Here is a 5,594-nt window from a genome sequence, read left to right on the forward strand (position 1 = left end):
TGGTCTGTAATTTTCTTTTCTTGTTGGGTCTTTTCCTGGTTTGGGGATCAAAGTGATGTTTGCTTCATAGAATGTGTTGGGTAGTATTCCTTCTGTTTGTATATGTCGGAAAAGGTTGAGTAATATGGGTGCTAGTTCCACTTTAAAGGTTTGGTAGAATTCTGATGTGAAGCCATCTATCCTGGGCTTTTCCTTTTAGGGAGATTTTGAATAGTTGATGCTATTTCAAAACTTGATATAGGCCTATTCAATATTTCCATTTTATTCTGGCTAAGTCTAGGGAGGTGGCCAGCCTCCAAATATTGATCTATTTCATTCATATTTTCATATTTCTGAGAATAAAGTTTCTTATAATATTAAGGATTTTTTGAATTTCTCAGGAGTCTATTGTTATTTTGTCTTTGACATTTCTGAATGATGTAATTAGGGATTTTACTCTTTTTTTCCTGGTTAGGTTAGCCAGAGTTTTATCTATTTTATTTACCTTATCATGAAACCAACTTTTTGATTTATTGGTTTGTTGTATAATTCTTTTGCTTTCAATTTCATTTAATTGTGCTCTAATTTTGGTTATTTCCTTTTTGCTGCTGGGTTTGGGGTTGGAATGTTCTTTCTTTTCCTGTTGCTTGAGATGTCCCATTAAGTTGTTGACTTCCTCTCTTTCTATTCTCTTGAAGAAGGCTTGAAGTCCTATAAATATCCCTCTTAGAATTGTCTTTGTGGTATGCCCGAGTTTTTAGTAATTCGTGTCTTGTTATTTGTTCTAAAAATTTGGTAATTTCCTTGTTAATCTCATCTATGACCCAGCTATTATTCAACATAAGGTTATTTAGTTTCCATGTTTTTGTATGAGTATGCAGATTTCTGTTATTGAGTTCAACTTTTATTCCATGATGTTTAGAGAAGATGCAAGAAATAATTTCTTTTCTTTTAAATTTGCTGAGGTTAGATTTGTGACCTAAGATGTGATAAATTTTGGAGTATGTTTCATGGACTGATGAGAAGAATGTGTATTCAGTTTTGTTAGGATGAAATGTTGTGTAGATGTCTGTAACATCCAATTGCTGAATGGTTAAATTTAAGTCTAAAATTTCTTTGCTTACCTTCTTATTGGACGATCTATCCAACACTGCCAAAGGAGTGTTAAAATCTCTGACTATTATGGTGCTGGTGGAAATCAAGTTGCTTATGTTTCGTAGAATCTCTCTTATAAATTGAGGTGAATTCTTCTTGGGTGCATAAATTTTAATAACTGAAATCTCATCATGTTGAGTGTTACCCTTAACAAATATGTAGTTACCATACTTATCGTTTCTTACTTTTGTTGGTTTAAAGCCTATTATATCTGCAAATAAAATTGTAACAGCTGCTTTTTTCTGATTTCCATTTGCCTGAAATATAGATGACCATCCCCTCACCCTGACACTATATTTATCTTTTAATGTGAGATGAGATTCTTGTGTGCAGCAGATATCTGGCCTGAATTTTTGTATTCAGTCAGCCAATCTGTGCCTCTTTAGAAGACAATTTAAGCCATTCATATTAATTGTAAATATTGATAAGTCTCGTTGAATTTTGGGTACTGAGTTTTTCAAAGGTCTAGTGGACATTTTTAATCCTTTCACCACTGTGGAAGTTGGAATTTTATCAAAAGTTTCTGAGTGAGTTTACTTTTGTGGTAGAGACTTGCACTGGTCATTATGGATGATAGGTCTAAGAACATCCTGGAAAGTTTTGGTTATGGCACATTTCTTCAACATGTGAATGTCATTAAAGTATTTAATTTCTCCATCATAAATTAAACTCAGTTTCTCTGGGTACAGCATACTGGATTGAAAGTTATTTTGTTTTAGGAGGTTAAAAGTCAATGGCCACCCTCTTCTAGCTGGAAAGTTTTCAGCAGAGAGATCTGCAGTCACTCTACTATTCTTCCCCTTGTAGGTTACGGTTTTGTTCCATCTGGCTGCTTTCAGAATTTTCTACTTAATTTTAACTTTGGCAAAGTTAATTATAATGTGCCTAGGAAAAGTCTTATTCAGGTTGAGTTGTGCTGGGGTTATGAAACTGTCTGATATTTGAATTTTACAATCTCTTGGCATGTCTGGAAAGTCCTCCTTCATTATTTCATGAAGAAGAGCCTCTGTGCCTTTCAAAGCCACCTTGTTGACTTCAGGAATTCCTATAAGGCGAAAATAAGTTTTCCTTGAATTATCCCAGAGCTCTCTGAGACAATGATTCATTTTTGCTCTCCACATCTCTTCTTTGAGTATTTGGGAGCGTTAAAAAGCTTTGTCTTCAATGTCAGAAATCCTATCTTCTGCTTGCTCTATTCTGTTACTGAGGGATTCTCCTTTATTTCTCTTATCTTTCAGGGCTGCAAATTCTTGTCTCAATGTGTCAAAATCCTTTGTGATTTTGTATTTGAATTCATTTAATTCTTGAGACAACTTTTGAAATGCTCCTTGAATTTCTAATTCCAAATTTACCTCCATTCTCTTAATCTTATTTTCAATCCAAATTCTGAATTTGATTTCTGACATCTCAACCATCTGTTTATGAATGGGATCTTCAGTTGTGTCATCATATCATTCCTCCAGAGGGTTGATCTACCCTGGTCATTCATGTTACGGGAGTTTTTCCAATGATTCTACCCAATGCTTATTTTACACCGTTTGGCTATATGAGCAGATAAGGTGAAATTGGGTTGTGGGATCCAGGAGTATTGATTAACTAGCCCTTTTCCCAAGAGCTGGGACTGGTGTCTGTACCTTTTCCCCTATAGCTTTGCCAAGGACCCATACAGTGCTATGACCTAAGAAACTGGGGACCTGCTTGGTGTGGGGAGGCTAAGTGGCTCTGTCTTATTTTTATCTAGTCTTTGTCCTACCAAATTGAATCAGTTTTCTGGGTTGAAGTCTCAGCTGTGGAGACATACAAGCAACTAAGTCACCCCACCTCCCACGGGCAACAACTGGAAAAGAAAAATCAAACCTTCCCACAACTACTCACCCAGGGTGCCACTTTGCATAGTCCTTAGGTGATTGGCCAAGTTCAAGAGGTCCAAATAAATTGTTCCATTCAGCATCAGTCTCAGGTGGGAGAGACCAAAAGGTCTCCAGGAACTAGATAGCAGAAGTCTCCTGGCAGCTAAAGTATGACTAGCTCTGTGAAGTCAGAAATACCCTCCACAGCAAATTAATTAGTCTGGTAAGGTTGATGCTTTCTTCCCCACTTTGGACCCCTATCACAACCAGTCATTGCTAACTCTGCAGAGGTGTGACCCAATTCCCTCCAATAAGCAGATGCTGCAGAGTTTTACACCTTGCTGAGTCACAGGGAGATCTATGTCTCTTCCACCAGGCCACTGTTCTTTGCCACTATCCATCAGGGGAAGATGAGGCCTGACAACCTTGGGTGCTTAATGGAGGCTGGGGCAGTTCACTCAGTTCCAGCCCCACCCTGATTGATGTTGCTGACAGAACAGAACAACTTTGCATAATTTGTTTCTGTCCTGGCTATATTCCCCTGTGGATCAGACACTGTTTGAGTTCACAGAAACTGTGACTCAGCCCCAGTCTGTGTCTGTCTCAGCTGCAGTCTGTGTTGGCTCAGGTGTGGCTAGACCTCACACTCAGCTTTTGGTTTCTGCCTCTTCCTTCCTTCCTTTGTTTCAGCTATGATACCCTGAGGGCTGGGTGCATCTTAGGCTCACTAAAGCAAGCCTCTGGCTCAGCCCCAGCCCTGGGAGCATGGCATTTCTGTGCAAGCATATTCTAGTCCCCACGTCCCACCCAGGCTAGTATCACCTCAGGTAAACCCCTTACTCACAGGGCCTGCATTTTGGTCCCAGATCTGTTCCACCAGTCAAGCTAAGTACTTTTTAAGACATTAAATAACTCAACAAAAACTTGTCAAATTTGGAAAGAGACTTGTAGATTACTGCAGAGTCCATGCCACTCAACTTATAAATAAAGGGATTGGCCCTGAGAAAAGGATTTATCCACTATCATTCATGGCACTGATAAAATCCCAAGTCTTCTCTCATCCCAGGGCTATCTGACCTTCACTCATGCCTTAGAAGCTGTTAAACAACAAATGTTATGTTTAAGGCCTTTCTATGAAAATATGAAAGAAATTTTAAATTATAAGCAGTCTTCCTGCTATTTAAAATTCATATTTAATTGCCAATGTATCTGGCAGGTTCATCTTGATAAGGCAGACTGAATAAGATCTAGAGCTCCCACGCCATCATGGAACACAATACCCTTAGCTAAACCCTCAACTTCACCTTTATATATCAGTATCATCTAAGGCAGCAGTTCTCAACCTGTGGGTCATGACCCCTTTAGACTGTATTAAAGGTTCGTGGCATTAGGAATGTTCTGAACCACCGATCTAAGGACTTCCTTGGTGGGACCTCACATAACATGCACAATGCAAGGGTACATGTTAAAGCTATTAAGAATAGAGTATAAATGTCTTAATACAACAAATACGTGAGGTGAAGTTATGTTAACCAGTTTGATGTAAGCATTCCAAATTGTACACAAAATCAGCACATTGTACCCCATAAATGTATTAATGTACACAGTTATAATTTAATAAAAAAACATTAAACTGCAAATTCCCTGGATCCACTCTAAATATATTACCCACTTCCATATTCTGAGGGTAAGGTACCAAAATATAGATTTTTTACGTGTTTACCTGGTAATTCTTAGACACATTAAAGTTTGAAAACTATCAGTTTAGAGGGTTTTTTTCTTTTGATCTCTAGACCTTTAGCCTTCAGTTATCTGATATAACTAGAATGTTCACCACATCATAAAAAAAGCGTTACTCTACTCAGAGTATAGTCATTAAAACTAGGTCAAAGGTGATGTCATGCAGCCTCCACTTTAACAAATGAAATTACTGTACTAGCATACTAATTTCTTTTAAAACAAACAGAAGACATACACATTATTCATTTCACTGGTAACATGTGGGACCAGAATTAGGCCCAAAAGAGGTAAAGATCTAAGTAAATAAGTAAGTACCAAAGAAGAAATTAATTATTTGGCTTTCTGTCATAGGAACATAGTCTTGCTCCAAAATGAATGCTTAAGGAAAAATGACTCTAGGCATCATAAAGACAACTATCCCTTCGTGACTTTCTATAGAGGTCCCCATGAACCAATATCTGAAAGGAGAATCTTCTGAGTTTTTAGGGATAGATTTTTCATTCTTAGGTCATCATGTTTCATTTATGTAGTATCTTTCTGTTAAAGTGCTAAAGGTACTTTGTAAGCCTTTTAAATCATGTGTTTATTTTTTCCTATACTACAGAATTTCTTTTCTAAAGCAAATTCCCTAAGTGTTACATGTTTCTAGCATTGAGTTACTGATCTTCACCATAGCCCAAAATACTAGTTTTTACATTATAATTGGTCCATGAGAAGTTAATAGACATTTTATACCAATTAGACTATGCAAAATTATCATGAATCAAAGAAGTACTGGCTTGGTACCTGTATCTCAAGCGGCTAAGGCACCAGCCACATACACCAGAGCTGGCAGGCTCAAATCCAGCCTGTGCCAGCCAAACAACGACA

General features: G+C 37.6%; 1 protein-coding gene across 1 annotated transcript in view; it reads right to left on the reverse strand.

The window, feature by feature from the left end:
* Positions 1-5,594, reverse strand: part of CHM (CHM, Rab escort protein 1) — an 88,471-nt gene that overhangs the window by 81,825 nt on the left and 1,052 nt on the right.

The sequence above is a fragment of the Otolemur garnettii genome, unplaced genomic scaffold (assembly GCF_000181295.1).
Source record: "Otolemur garnettii isolate 467f Iridium unplaced genomic scaffold, OtoGar3 scaffold00186, whole genome shotgun sequence".
Taxonomy (NCBI): domain Eukaryota; kingdom Metazoa; phylum Chordata; class Mammalia; order Primates; family Galagidae; genus Otolemur; species Otolemur garnettii.